The sequence below is a fragment of the Calliphora vicina genome, chromosome 3, assembly GCF_958450345.1.
Source record: "Calliphora vicina chromosome 3, idCalVici1.1, whole genome shotgun sequence".
NCBI lineage: Eukaryota > Metazoa > Arthropoda > Insecta > Diptera > Calliphoridae > Calliphora > Calliphora vicina.
In genome coordinates this window covers 35,697,014-35,714,002 of record NC_088782.1, presented here as the reverse complement: position 1 = coordinate 35,714,002, position 16,989 = coordinate 35,697,014, and the positions used below count along the sequence as shown (strand labels likewise).

At 31.5% G+C, this 16,989-nt stretch overlaps 1 protein-coding gene across 1 annotated transcript in view; it reads right to left on the bottom strand.

Annotated features, from left to right (window-relative positions):
* Dscam2 (Down syndrome cell adhesion molecule 2) overlaps positions 1 to 16,989 on the bottom strand; it is a 168,392-nt gene that overhangs the window by 110,865 nt on the left and 40,538 nt on the right. The gene's annotated exons all lie outside the window — the stretch shown is intronic.

Sequence of the window (16,989 nt, the reverse complement as noted above, 5' to 3'; positions counted from 1 at the left end):
CATGGTTATGGTAACCATAAACTAAGAGCAACATATTATGATCAGATTTTTGCTTGTAGTCCAAAACATATTATTATCATTATTAGTAACATAAAATATCATAATATGTTTTGAAATAATCATATTATGATATAAATCAATCATAATATGACCCAAAGTCATCATATTTATGACCCAATTACAACAAATTATGATACAATTAAATCATACTATGATCCAAAATAATCATATTATTATTAAAATTTATTTTTGGAAATACAAAATTTTATTTTATTTGGTAAATTCATTGAAATTTATTGTTATTCGCTCTAGGATAAAACTATAGAGAGAATGGGAATTACAGACACTCAAAATTTACTTGTAAAAATAAAACAGCACCAACACTCACAAATGGTGGGAAAAAAGACTATTAAAAGTAAACATATTTTGTTTGCATCTTAAACATATTTTGTATATTGTTACAAAGAACATAGTATAGTTGTCGTAACCATGTCGAACCATGTTTTTTCTCTGCGTGCGGTCGTGAAGAAGGAGAAGCTCATACACATGGACTAGGAATCTTTATAAATCACAGACGACGAAACACCCGGAAATTTCCGAATGAATTATAACAGCCCAGTTCAACAGCAGTATTGGTAAAATTACAATTGCTCAATGTTACGCGCCTAAATCACGTTTTTCACAAAGCTGATAGCAACGATATCCTTATATTAATCAGCGACTTTAACGCGCGCATCGGGCACCAAAAATAAAGCTTTGAACGAATCATGGAAATAAACAGCCAAAAACATGTCTCCTTATTTCCTCACAAACTACACCAAAAAATTAAATGGCAATCGACAGACATAGCGACAAATCATTTCTGATCATTTCCGTATTATGAGAAGATGGCTCAAAATACTACAAGATGTCAGAGTGCTACGCAGTTCTGATATAGCTTCCGACCACTATATCCTGATAGCCAAGCTAAAACTAATGCTTCGCTTCGGTATCGACCAACTAAATAGATGAACCTACAACATCAACAAGCTGAAAGCCGAAAACGTTAACAGAAGATTAGTTTCTTGCATTGTTGTAAAACATCTAAGAATTCCACCAATCTCTCAACTAAGCTCTGAATTAGATGACGAAAGATGGATAAAGATTAAGGCCATTTTCAGTGACACGAAATTGATGGTTTTTCTAGAAAGGAAAATAAAGAGTGGAACGCACTGGAAGAATGGCGTAAAATCAGAGAAAAATCGTAAAAATGAGCTGCAAGCCAAACTATCAAACCTTATGAAGAAAGTTAAGAGACAAGTCAGTAACGATAAAAGAAACTACAAGGTGTCGCAAAATGAATCACCCTAACGGAAGATCTTATAACTTTTACAAACATTACACCGCATAGCTGCTCAAATCGAACAGTCTGAAACCATAAGAGATCTTTCAGGGAGTGGCCGCCACCGGACTGGTCGAGAATATCGCTGTTGTGGATGCTGATGTTGCTGAGAGCGAAATGCCCGCTAACCGTAAAAGTTATAATATCTTCCGACAGGGTGATTAATTTTGCGCCACCTTGTATTTCAACACCCTCGCCACAGAAAGTGTTGTACATCAAGGTAACCTAAACACAGTTTTCAACGTGATCAGAAAACTTTTCGGTTAGAAACCCAAAACAAATATATCTATAAAGGATAACAATGGAAATATGCTAAAAAAAGGAATATTTTGAGAAAACCCTAAACCAACCCTGTAATACAGACAGCTTCTCTCAAAGAGATGAAACAATCGATACCAGAACCGCACTCATATTAACAAGAATCCCCCCACTATCCACGAAATTTCAAAAGCCATTACACAGCTAAAAAATGGAAGAGCTGCCAGCATTGATAACATACCCGCCGAATTTTACAAATCTGAGCCTACTACCTCTATTCAAAAATATATGGATGACTGATACTACCTCCCAGGAATGGAAAGAAAGTCTAAAAAAGAAAAATCAAAAATCCGCTTTCCTTTATTTTGTTGTTTGCTGAACATCACTTGGCAATATTCGGACACTTAGATGGTCAAAATGCATAAAATGACAACATCCCCTATACAATACTCACTAATTTTAAATCCTTGATCTGACCCAGCGAAACGTCGGTATAACTTTTCCCAAAACGCAGAATACCCGCCGAATTGGGCTATCCCGCAATGTTATCTTCCCATATCTTAAAGAGAAACCCACCTTATTTGTTGAAAGCTAGAGTGCTATCAAAAATTATACAGAGGTGTCGCTCCCTTCCCGGAATCGAACCCTGACCCCGCTGCAACCATGGTAGTCCTAGATACCACCATCAAAAGTTGATAGGGTAGACATTTTAAAGATCTATCGTCGGTACAGGATCATACGATCAGCCAGTTATCTAGAGTTCAACGATCTTGCGATCGCTATTATCTTTCTCGTGGGAACATGGGAACCGCCCTGAGAACTGATATTGTCTTTTTTGAAACGTCAAAATTGTCACCTCTGCGTACTCTTTAGTGCTACTGAATAACATGTGTGTTTATTTTAAAATATTAGCGGAGAGAAACACACTCGTGTTGTGTATGTGTAAAAAGCCAATTATTCATCGGGCTTTGGGCCGTATTAGGCTCTGAATGCTTTAGAGACTCCGAACAATTTGAATTTCTATCAGGAATATGGCTGTACAAATTTGTTCGATATCTTATATATAAATAGGCCACACGTTTTTTTGTGGTACACTTTTAAGTATGTTATTGTCCACCAATATTGATGAAACATATATGGTTTAAAAGGTAATTTTTTCTAGATATCCACAATATAAACAATTTTTTAAAAATTCTTTCCATAAAAGTGGTAAATAGCACTTTAAAAGTGGTCGAATTTCGGCCACCGGACGATCCTAGTTTTAATAAAAACAAAACATTGTTACTTATTAATATTGAGAATCATTAACTTTTCAAGTTAAACACATTCGAAGAAAATATTAAAAATTCTTCATTTATTTAAGTTTAATAGCTAAAAATACTTTATTTCAATTCGAATTAGTAATAACGCCCTAAATTTTAATTTCAATATAGATCAATGTCAGTCATTCCTGGAACTAAACATTAATCCCGCCAACAATATCAGCAACCAACAGAACATAAGGAATATTTATATATTCCATTCACTGTGTGACAACCAAAATAACTGAATGTACTCATCGCTCATACAATAAATATGGAACCGACAAAGCAGCCATGGAAAAGGATGTGATGTGAAATATTTTATACAAAAAAAAACTGTTTTGTCATTGTATAAGTAATTATTGAAAAAGGGATGACGATGAAGAAAATATTTTATGATTAGTTGGTTTAATAACACAACGACACAAGATTTAGAGATGTAGGAAGAAGATGGAATGGAAATTCTTGCTTTGTTTCATTTAGAGCTGATTCTGCAGCATGAATAAATGAAGGATTGTGATGTACGTGGCATTCGGAATACATAAATATATAGGAAGTGTGTGCGTTTCTACAACTGTGTGAGGGTAAGAGAAAGTTTGAATGAATCTTGTGGCTTGAATTCTTGCAAACATTCCAGACATTTGTAAATACAAATTAGACACCATCAACTCATCATCACTGCTTAAACAATATACATACCTACCCACATTCTTGTGTATTCACACACAGATACTTATTGTATAAAAACAGTTTATCATTGTTGCAACACAACACAACAACACAAGCAGGCTAATTATTAAACATGTTTTATGTTTCAATGATTAAACACAACATCCAAACAAACATACAAAATTACATAGATATACCACTGTTCCATACATACAAGTAAGTAAAAAAAAACATTGAATTGAATTTAAGAACACGATACTTGATTCTTATGAATAAAGTGTAGTATTTTTTCTTAATTGTACCATTGTTTTACGGTCTACCACATTGTGTGGCAAACAGTATTTAAGAGCGTTTCATATCAAATATAAACAAAAACAAGCAACAACATAAAACATAAAAATGTGCTGAATTGTCGTGGGATCAAAAAAACACAAAAAACAAGGTATAATAAAGATATTAATTACTAAAAGCGCTTTTAAGGTTTTTCGTAAAAAAACGGAAATAAAAGAAGTAAGAAACAAAATTCGGAAAACAAATTGCTTAAGAGGTTTTTATTTATATTACCCTAAAATTGCTAGATGACAAAACCAGACTACTGGATGATCAAAAACCTAGTTAACAAAGTGATGACACATTCTAGCGTGCAAAAAGGAGAGCGGAACGATGGTCCTATTGGTGTACGACTTAAAAATGTAAGATTTACAATAGATCTTTTGAACGCGGTTTTCGTTTTTAATGCCTTCTTCGTCATTTTGAAGTGAACTTATCTGTCCTTTGTTCTCTCTTAGTTATTAAACGTTATACAAGGTGGCGCAAAAGTAATCCTCCTATCAGAAAATGCTATACATTTTTCGATTGGCCGCTAATGTCAGTTCTGTTTTGACATTTGTGTAGTAAACACATGCGAAATACACTTTAATAAACAATGTTACGCTACACTGCTCCAGAATGCGGAATATTGCTGACTATTTAGTTGACCAATAATCGGCCAAAGTGGCACAACGTGAATTTCGTCGCAGATTTCCTGGCCGTCCAACGCGTACATAAATAAGCAAAATTTACGCTTCTGGGGCACTGAAAATCCGAGTGTAACCCACGAAGAGCCATTACACCCGCTCAAAGTCACTGTATGGTGTGCTGTTTTCGCTGGAGGAGTTATCGGACCTTTTTTCTTCGAAGACGTTGCGGGCCAAACGGTTACTGTGCATGGTGAGCGCTACAGAGCAATGATCAACGAGTTCTTTTTGCCGCAACTTGATGAATTGGGATTGGAAAACATGTGGTTCCAACAGGACGGTGCAACGGCACACACTGCACGTGCCACAACCGATATGCTGAAGGATACATTTCCCGGGCGCCTAATCTCCCGTTTTGACGATTTGCACTGGCCAGCAAGATCGCCTGATTTGACCGCTCCAGACGTCTATTTGTGGGGCTTTTTGAAGTCGCGGGTTTATGTCAACAAGCCTCAGACTCTTGCAGCTCTTAAAGACAATACCGTCAAGAATGTGAGGTCATAAACTGACATCATATTCTCGACTTGATGTAATAAAAATTAAAAGACCAAATAAAAATAATCCACAAGAAGATCAAAGTTTTTCACTTTTTTTAAATTACAGCCAAAAAACATCGGAAGTTTACATTTGCGCCGCCTTGTAGTTGTCGAGGATGTCGAATTTTGTACCAACGAAGCGTCATATGCGAGAAGTTTTCCTTTGCATTTTTAATTTGAAAAAAGTGCCGCGGAAGCACACTTTTTGCTCACTAAAGCTTATGGTGAATGTGTTCCAAAGCTTTCAACGTTCTAGAAATCCTTTGTGCAGTTCAGAAGTGATGATATTGACACGGAAGACATAGATCACCCAGGCCAGCCAAACATGTTTGAAAACCATGAATAGGAGCATTACTCCATGAAGATTGTTGTCAAACTCAACAAATCAGCTACTCAAGCAGTAATTTCAAAATGTTAGCTGGAAGCTGGATTCATTCAAAATTGGGCACCATACGAATTGGAACCCAAATTATGCTTAAACGCTATAAAAGAAAGTAATTTTTGCACTAAATCATTACTTGCATGGCCAAGCAGCCAAATCTATACCAAGGTAATGCCCAGTGTTTGGTGGGAGCAAAATGGTCCCATATAAAGGCTGTTTTTATAGAGGTAAAGAACTTTAAATTGAAATAAAACCGATGGCAATAAACACATTTGTTGTATTTGGAGCAATGACAATCATCAAGCCACTGTCCAAACACCATTACATCCAGACAAATTCACTGTTTGGTGGTCTTTTTTGTTAGAATCATTGGTCCATATGTCTTCACAAATAACGATAGGTAAAACTTTACAGTCAACGGTGAGCGGTATAGAGACATACTTACAAACGTTTTCGTACCTCAATTTGAAGGCATTAGTATTGCAGACATGTGTTTTCAGCTGGATGGTATAATCAATTTAGTGAGAGAAAAATGTGATCTGACGCCATTAGATTATTTTCTCTGGGGACATATTGAGTCGCAAGTCTATACAGATAAACCTGAATTGATCGAATACTTGGAGGTGAAAATTCAATGCATTATTGACGAAATATAGTCTAATTTATTGCGAAATTTGTGCAAATTGGAACTCCAGATTACGCCATGTACGCGCAAGCAGCGGCGGCCACATGTCCGAAATAACATTTAAACATTAATGTTATTAAAAACATTTTTCTCTGTTTAATTACAATTTAAAGTTATTTACCTCTATAAAAAACTCCCTTTATTATGAGCTGCTGAAATCTGACCAGATTATAAAATGGAACCTGTACCGAGCGCAACTATTTGTTTGAATCGAGCATTGGCCGTACAACGCCCAGAATATGCGGCCAGATATGAAACCGTAATATTCCATCATGACAACGCTCTCCCATATAATGCAATAACTGTTAAAAACTATTTAGAAAGAAGTGGTTGCAACGCTCGACCCAGAACGCTCTTTCTGGGATACTCTTCACTTCAGAACAGATTATCCGCTGTTGGCATGATTCGTTCATGTCCTCAAAAGATTAGCAGTTCTCATATGTTGCCGGAAAAATATGAAAAGTTCATAGATAATAATTTCCAATACTTTGAATAAATTAATATTATACAAATGTCTTAAAAGAAAATTGTTTATGATTATGATACCAATACATAGAGTTTTACTTATGTGCAAAAAATTAAATGAGCATTGCTTTATGAGCTTTCAAATCCATACAACAAAAACAAGTAAGAAAGTATGGTCGGTCAAGCCCGACCATATAATACTTTACACTAAGTAAAAGAACAAAAAAAAAATTTCTTTTAAAATTTCAATAATTTATATTTTTGAGTGATTTTCGGAAGTGGGGTTATATGGGGGCTATGACCAATTATGGACCGATCACCATGAAATTAGGTCGTGTGATTTATGTCTATATTAAAGTTAACCATGTTGAATTTTGTGTGTTTACCAAAATTTTTAAGCGATTTATGCATGTTAAAGTGATTTTCGGAAGCGGGTCTATATGGGAGCTATGACTAATTATGGACCGATCGTAACAAAATTTGGTGACATGAATTTTGTGTATATAAAACTTCTTTGGAGCGGAATTTGTGATTTGAGATACATATATAAATTAAACATTTATGACCGCTAAAGTCCAATTTCGGGAGGACATTTGTATGGGGACTAGGTGAAATAATGGACCGATTTCAGCCAGTTTCAATAGGCTTGGTCCTTGAGCCGAAAAAGTAATATGTGTCAAATTTCATCGAAATATCTTCAAAATTGCGACCTGTACTCTGCGCAGCCAGCCGACCAGACGGACGGACGGACGGACGGACATCACTTAATCGACTCAGAAAGTGATTCTAAGTCGATCGGTATACTTTAAGGTGGGTGTTAGACAAACATCTTGTTACAAACATATGCGTTACAAACATCTGCACAAACGCATAATACCCTCCCCACTATGTTGGTGTAGGGTATAAAAATATTAAGCATGGGGTGAAAATAAAAAAAACAATTTTTCTTAAGTTTTTAATATATCCTTGCAGGTTTCTTTCGGTACCTAGCCGGTCCTCCACAAAGTTAAAATTTTGTAAATAACTTCCTGAAGTTCTTATTTTCAATATTCCATAAAAAAAAACTTTTTCAACGATTTAAAGCCATGGTCCACGAGGGGTTAATAATCACCATTTATCCAAATATATGTTTCATTCAATGATCAAAAAAATATTTTTTTGTAAACTTGAGTTATCAACGATAGTATGCAGAACGGGATCCTATAATTTTGGTGTTTTTTGAGTTAATTGGTATTGTTAGATATTTAAATACTCATGTCATATCTACTGTTCGTGATACAAATTTTACTATTTCTATCAACTTCTGTGGTCCCCCGCGCCTATCTATGTTCTCCCATTAATGGGTAAACATTTTAAATTTGAAGTCAAAAACACTATAATACATAGGTACTAACATAAATACCAAATATAAATTGATAATATAAATGTAATACACAAATATTTAAAACAAGAAGAATCCAAAAGCCATCAACTATATTTATGTTCGAATTTATAATTTAATTACGCGTGGAAGAATGACATAAAAAAGAAATTAGTTTCAATGTCATTATATGAATCTTAAGTAAAGTAATAAAAGAAAAATAATACAAAGTCTTCTTTGTCACTGGCCACATATGAAAAGTCAACACGACTAAACTAAAATAAATTAAATAGAACTGAAATTAAAGAAGAATTTTCTGAAAGGAAACATATGTATGAACAATGTGTGTTTGAGAGTTTTTGTATAAACCCTGTAGCGTTTATAACCAATTTCCTCTTAACTACTAATAATCCACCAAACTAATTGCATTAGGAATAGTGCAAGCACTAGCGAATGGTGGTCGAAAAGTAGCAAATACAAAAATGTATAATTCTGCAATTGTATGTTCTGTTTATTTTTATAATAGGACTAATACTTCAATTTTATTTTCTTAATCATGTTTACGAAGGTAGATTTAGTAATTTCTACTTAATAAATATGTTAAAATTTGGATTTATGATGAATTATAATTCAGAAGGCATCAATAACCCTTCGAATATCATTGCTTTAAAAATAACCTTTAATAATTATAAATCCGATGAAAAGTTCGCATTTAAAACTGCAGGAAATTCATACATTCCGAACAAAATAAATGAAATTGTTTTATATACAACTACAACTTACATAAGAACCCAGCGGCGAAAAGAAGTAGTAAGCAGGCCTTCTGGAAGGCCTTATTTAGCAGACACAAGGACTTATTGACCCATTCCATACTCATACATTTTTTACACACGATGTCCTAGCCAGCCAAGGCCTTCTTTAACAGGCCTGATAGAAGGCCTTCTTCAACAGGCCTGGTAGCAGGCCTTCTTCACAGGCTTGTTTTCAGGCCTTTTGTAAATAAATTTTGTTAAATAAATTGTATATTTGATTAAGCCTAAACTATGTTTAAAATTTAATAACTTACCCGGCCTAAGCGATATCTAATTTATTTTAATTTTTTTATAATAAAATCCAATAATGACCAAGTAAAAAATTCTCACAACCGCTTTGTCCAAGAATTAAAGCAAAACTATTTTAAGTTTACTTCTTTTTTTCTCTTCACTTTTTTCATTTTTTTGTATTTGTAGTTTTGTCTTTGGAATGTGAGTTTTTAACGGTATTTTCTGCTTGTACTACGTTTGTAGCAGCATAAAGAAGGGAGCAGGTAGGCCTTCCATAAGGTCTTCCTGAGAAGGCAAGCGAGCATGAGTACTGGATCTAAAAAAAGGTCTAGGAAGGTCTTACAGAAGGCCTTATAGCTGAAGGCCTCAAAAATTTCGCCGCTGGGAACTCTCCCGCAAATGACATAGAATATTTTGCCTAGTACAAAACCATATATAAATATAAATAATGACATAAAATGTTATTTTAAAAGACAGAATGACAATATTTATAGTATACTACTTTATTAAAGCTCTTCGATATATTAGTGGCAAAAATAAATAAAAATGCTAACATGTTTTCAGCTACAACCACTTTAAATAGTGAGTCAAAAAAGCTTATACTATATATTGCATTAAGTTAAATAAAACTTAACGCGTTCAATTTAAAAATTCTCAAAAATACGTAAATTTATGCAAATATTGCATTAAATATTAAAATAAATTTATTTACTTTTTCCGCAAATCCTTCCATTTTATCCTTTAACCTTTATGTCAACAGCAGAACAGTTTTACGCACGTCAACAGCAACATACCTGGGTATGTACATTAGGGTGGCCCTTAATAAACGAAAGTTGGATTTTGGCCATTCTCACCCCCCCAGTTTGGTGATTATTAGTAAAAAATCATCCTGAAAAAATTGTAAGTAAATCGGTTGGGGTTAAGACATGCCGCAAACCCTCTGAAGTTTTGAGATGCATTTACAAGGGGAAAAAATGTATTTTTTTCAGTTTTTGTAAAAATTCTGCCATTAAAAAATTACTTTTGTAATTTAATTTAAAAGAATCGAAATGTGTACGTAATTGTCGTTCTAATGAGACATAAAAAACAGAAATTGGTCAAAAAATTTTAAAGTTATTAAAAATTCGCCAGGCCATTAACGTGTAGGAACAAAATTAACATATTTTGAGAAATATTAAAATAAAAGCTCATTTTTACTTAAAATATGTCCATATTTACTTGTGTTTTTGTCTTCCTATTCTTAGGTATGAACAAAAAAATAAAATTTTTTTAACGGCAGTTTCAAAACTCCATTTTCAAATTTTTAAAAATTTTGTTAAACAAATTTCAGAATTTTTTGATCATCTCATTGGGATTTATTAAGAATATAATAGGGAATAAAAATGTAAAAAAATTATGAAAATATCTCTTATAGTTTTTCCGTACCTGCGATTTAAATTTTGAAATTTTCGAGAAAAAACAATTATTTGACAATTTTTAGGCCAATGATCTCTATTTCCTTACTCTTATGAATTTTAAGTAAAACCTATTGAGAATATTATAGTCCAGATAATTCTGAATATACTCCGAAACTTTTACTGAAATCGGAAAACATTAACCCTTAAATCGTGAAGGTCAAAGGTCAAATTTTTCAATATTTGGAATTTCTCTTGGAAAGATTTCGAAATGTTCGAAATGTTGTATATTTTTAGGCTGATTTTGATGAAATTAAACAAAAATCTCGACTTGCAAGAGTGCCAAATCCTCCAACTGTCTATAGCTAAGGCCACTGAAGAGATATTTGGCTCTTGTTAAAAGAGAATATTTTTGTCAATCAAAAAAAAAAAAAAAAAAATCAAAACTGTAGGTTTAGTGGTTTCGTTTTTGTTTTTAAGTTTTATGACCATCGATATGACTGTATGAATATATCTTTTTTACACTGTATTGTATAGAGATGTTTGAGTATGTACAATACATTAGTGTGTTATAAATGTGTGCATGTGTATACATTTTTATATACATCCATATTCGTATGTGTCCTGTTAGACTTCAGCTTTTATATTGCCTTTTGTATTTTGGTGTAAGAAAAAATATTAAATAAAAGGATAATGTAATCTTTCTGCATCATAAAGTGAACTTTTATTTATATGGACAAGACAAGAAAGCTCAAATAGGAATAAGCCCATTGACAATATGCCAGGCAGTCACAGCGTGTGCGTAAATTATGCGAAATATAAAAAAAAAATGGGAAGCAAATTGGAAACTGCTGGTGAGACAGCAACGACTGTATAGAACGCTATATGGGAAGGGATTGCTATCCAATTATTAGTGAGTAACAAAACACATAGTAAAAGTGCTTATATATTTTTATGTAAGCTAAATTATATTATTGCTATTCTGCTAATATTAAGCTGTTTAATATATTTAACTAATACAGCAATTGTTCATATCGTAAAGACTAAACAAATCTGTAAGCTTAAAAAGTATTGTAGGGTATAGATAGAGCATAAATATTTATATAATCTACAGAGATAAAGAGCCTTTCAGCAAAGATATGTTATTTTTAAATTAATTTAACAGGAATGCTAAATTGTAAAAAAACGATTTTTTTAATTAAATTTTAAGTTAAATTTTAAAATTAGAATACTAACGCCAAACCCAACTATATAATACCCTACCTTGAGTAAATGAGCAAAACTAATTTTCTTTTAAAATTTTAAAAATTTATTTTCGAAAATGATTTTCTAAAGTGGGTCTTATAAGGGAGCTATGACTAATTATGGACTGATTACCATGAAATTAGATCGCGTGATTTATTTCTACACAGAAAAAACAAGTAAGAAAGTATGGTCGGTCAAGCCCGACCATATAATACCCTACACTAAGTAAAAGAGCAAAAAAAATTTTTCTTTTAAAATTTCAATAATTTATATTTTTGAGTGATTTTCGGAAGTGGGGTTATATGGGGGCTATGACCAATTATGGACCGATCACTATGAAATTAGGTCGTGTGATTTATGTCTATATTAAAGTTAACTATGTTGAATTTTGTGTGTTTACCAACATTTTTAAGCGATTTATGCACGTTAAAGTGATTTTCGGAAGCGGGTCTATATGGGAGCTATGACTAATTATGGACCGACCGTAACAAAATTTGGTGACATGAATTTTGTGTATATAAAACTTATTTGGAGTGGAATTTGTGGAGATACATATATAAATTAAACATTTATGACCGATAAAGTCCAATTTCGGGAGGACATTTGTATGGGGGCTAGGTGAAATAGTGGACCGATTTCAGCCAGTTTCAATAGGCTTGGTCCTTGAGCCGAAAAAATAATATGTACCAAATTTGATCGAAATATCTTCAAAATTGCGACCTGTACTCTGCGCACAAGGTTTACATGGACAGCCAGCCAGCCAGCCGACCAGACGGACGGACGGACGGACATCGCTTAATCGACTCAGAAAGTGATTCTAAGTCGATCCGTATACTTTAAGGTGGGTGTTAGACTAATATTTTTGGGCGTTACAAACATCTGCACAAACGCATAATACCCTCCCCACTATGGTGGTGTAGGGTATAATTATGTTTCAATTCAAACATTTATCCCATATTGAACTGGTTTCAATTATTTCATAATTAAATCAAGTATTCATTTGCTCAAAAACAAAATTTATTGATATTTTCTATTGAATTTTGAGTTTTGAATTTGATTATTTTGACAATTGAATACACAATTTTCGTTATTGTTTGAATTTCAAATACAAAAATTATTGAATAGATAATTTTCGTAATTGAAACACAAAAAATAACAAAAAATGTGTTTTCAATTACGAAAATTATCTATTCAATAATTTTTGTATTTGAAATTCAAACAATAACGAAAATTGTACAGTCAATTGTCAAAATAATCAAATTCAAAATTCAATAGAAAATATCAAGAAATTTTGTTTTTGAGCAAATGAATACTTGATTTAATTATGATATAATTGAAACCAGTTCAATATGGGATAAATATTTGAATTGAAACGGTTTAAGAAATAGTTTTTTCTGTGTATATGAAACTTATTTCTGTTGAATTTTATGTGGATATGAAGATTGTTAAGAGATTTGTGCTCGTTAATGTGATTTTAGGAAGTCGGCCTATGGGAGCTATGACTAATTACACAGGTCAACAGCAAAAAAAAAAGGCTTCACTAACCACTATATAGATTTGATGCATCATGGTTACTTAAGTACAAAAATGGTAAAATTTTTGAATTCTATGGATAGATTTTTTTTAAAATTTTTTTTTTTAAAATTGAGAATTTTTTTTAGATGTTTCTCCACATAATTTATGATAACTCAAAAAGTGTTAGTCCGATATAATTGAAGTAAACTTAGAAAAGTTAAAATTTACATAACCTTCAATCTGTTTATATATTGCATTTTAATCGGTTCAGTCGTTTCGGAGTTAAAATAACAAATTGAAGCAAAAAATATATTTTTTACGTGAAAATAGCAAACAAAATTTTTTTTTTTAAAAAAAAATCATGAAAAATCGAAAACGGCAAAAATTGTTTAGATTTGTTACTTTATCGCAAAGCCACGTGTAATAGGAACAAAATGAGATATCGATCATAAAATCGATTACAATTTTACATGTGTTTTGTTATTGTAACCAAAATTTTAACAAAAATAAAACACATGTAAAATTTACACTCAAAGTACAGTGAAATAACTATTTTTAAACCGTTTTAATTCAAATATTTGTCGCATATTGAACTGGTTTCAATTATTTCATAATTAAATCAAGTATTCATTTGCTCAAAAACAATATTTCTTGATATTTTCTATTGAATTTTTAGTTTTGAATTTGATTATTTTGACAATTGAATATACAATTTTCGTTATTGGTTGAATTTCAAATACAAAAATTATTGAATATATAATTTTTGTAATTTTTTGTGTTTCAATTACGAAAATTATCTATTCAATAATTTTTGTATTTGAAATTCAACCAATAACGAAAATTGTCAAAATAATCAAAACTCGAAATTCAATAGAAAATAACAAGAAATTTTGTTTTTGAGCAAATGAATACTTGATTTAATTATGAAATAATTGAAACCAGTTCGATATGGGATAAATGTTTGAATTGAAATATAATATTTTCTGTGTGCACGCTTGTACACATGTACAATTTTCTGACTATAAGCGAATTCACTTAATTGTGAATAGATTCGATAATAATCCATAGATTTTTATGATGGATATCTCATTTTGTTCCTATTATACGTGGCTTTGCGATAAAGTAATAAATTTAAACAATTTCTGCCGTGTTCGATTTTTCATGATTTTTTTAAAACAAAAAAATTAGACATTTTTACATAAAAAATATATTTTTGTTATTACAACTCCGAAATACTGAGCGGATTAAAACGCAATATATATGTGAAAATTTGTACATAGCATGGAGAATATGTTTTCAACATTCAATCGAAATAGGAACATTAACTACTCAATTTTATGTATATCAAAGTAATCAATCGATTTTTATTTCGGTTATCTTATTTTATTGCTATTATTATGCTGTTATTATAACTCCGAAACTACTGAACTGATTAAAACGTATTATGTAAACAGATTAAAGGTTATATAAATTTTAACTTTTCTAAGTTTACTTCAATTATATCGGAGTAACACTTTTTGAGTTATCATCAGAGATCGAAAATAACTCGTCCATATACCAAAAAACCAAAATTGTGATTTATATTTTTGTGATAAAAATAAATCACTGAAAATAACAGTTATAAAATAATTTTTATTTAAATGGTTTGGTATGACCTTTATTCGTTTTTGTTGTTTTTTAATGGTTTGGTGTGAGATAAACAATTCATTTACATATTCTTGTTCTTAATAACTGTTACTTTCTCTTTTATTTACATACAATAACATACATATTATTAGTAATTTTTAACAAATTATGGAAATAATATGATAAGTATAGTAAAGTAATGAAGTCTGAGTAACAGAAATGAGAAGTTTTTTTAAATTGTTATTAATATTTTGATAAATTTTATATATCTAACTAAGCGTTGATTTGCATCAAATGCATTTTTGCGATTTATTTTTCATATTCGCAAATAAAAGTCACAAGCTGACCTTTACGAAAAAAAATAAATTATAAATCACTCATCCAGATTATTTGTATTTGTTTCTTTTCTCTTTCTCTCAACCCCAAACCTAAAATGTTCTCAAATAAATCACTCTCTCAGTGATATATCACAAAAAATTATTTTTAAATGGCTGCGAATAAGAATTTACCATTGAAATGAAAGTGAACCCGTTATTTTCAGTGTCTGGTTATCATACATTATGTGGAGTACCAAATTTGTACTACTGAAACCACAATACATCAAAATTGTGTAGTCGTTTAAAAAGCCTCTAAAATTTTTCGATTTTGTTGCAATGTGTTATGAACCGATCATCATAAAATTAGGTCAAATGACTTCTGTACATACAAAATTTATTTCGAGCGAAATTTGTGTAGATACCTATACATTTATGACCGATAAACTCCTAAAATTGAGACCTGTACTTTGCGCAAAAGCTTTACATGGAAAGGCAGCCAGACGGACGGATGGACGATCATCATTTAATCTACAAAGATAACGATTATTAGTCGATCGGTACATGGTCGGTGTAGGTATAAAAAGGATCCTCTACTATATAATACAGTTCCAAACATTAATTTTCCAACACCCTGTATGAAAACAATATTTATGGCCACATGAAAGGCATACTGTCTTTTTGGTCATAATGAATGAATGCATTGCTAAGAATAATGTTAAGGCGTAACATACTAAATTTAAGATTGGTCTTATGGTAAGTCATAAAAATGTTATTACACTTGGAAATATACAACAACAACATAAAAAGAAAGTAAGAATCAGAAGCAGAAAAAAAAGAAAAACACCAACAGCCCATGAAGAGCAACAAAAAGAGTCTACCAATTATATACACTTTAAGTTGTAAAGGAAAGTACGTTCTTCCTCATTCATGTCCGCAGGACTGGAAAACATGAATTGGTTTTTAAGACTAATAGAGAAAATGTCAATTGTACAATAAAGCACGTATGAAGTGTAACAACAATGTAAAGCAAAATGGGTTATGGGATACATTTTCCTTTTTTTGTGCAGTTTTTTTTCTTTAGAAAACAACATTATTAAACAGAGTACAGTGTGAAAAGGAATATTGTGAACAGAAATTATTATATTATGGTAGGAGTTCTAATGGAAATAAGATTTGTAAGGAAATAAAACGTAGAACTAACGTTTAAATGTAGTTAAATATTAAGACTACTGGAAAGAGGACAGATTTTCATCACAATGTCTATGGATAAGATATTATTACACTTTTTATACCCTTCACCATGAGTGGCAAGTTTGTCATTCTGTTTGTAATTTCTACATTTTTCATTTGCGACCCCACAAAGTATATAAATATTCTGGATCGTTATAGATAGCGAAGTCCATATAGCCATATCCGTCTGTCCGTCTGTATGTTTAAATCAATTTTCCGTAGCCCCAAAATAACTTACACGTATGATTCATACACCAATATATCAGGCTGGGTTGCTATTTAAAATCCACAAAATCGGTCCATAAATAGCTGAGCTTAGTAAATTAAGTTCTACATTCCAACACTAGTATAAATATGATATACATATGTACTTAATTTCAATGTGTAATTTGTTAATATATTAGATCAGGACTAAAAATATTCATTCAAAATATTATCGTTAAAAAAAATCATAAAAAACATACTTTTTAATTTTGTTTTTAACAAAACGTATTTTTTTAAATTTATTTTTTAACAAAAGGTTCTTTTTCCGATATAAAAATGGTTTTATATCAAACTTCCTTAAT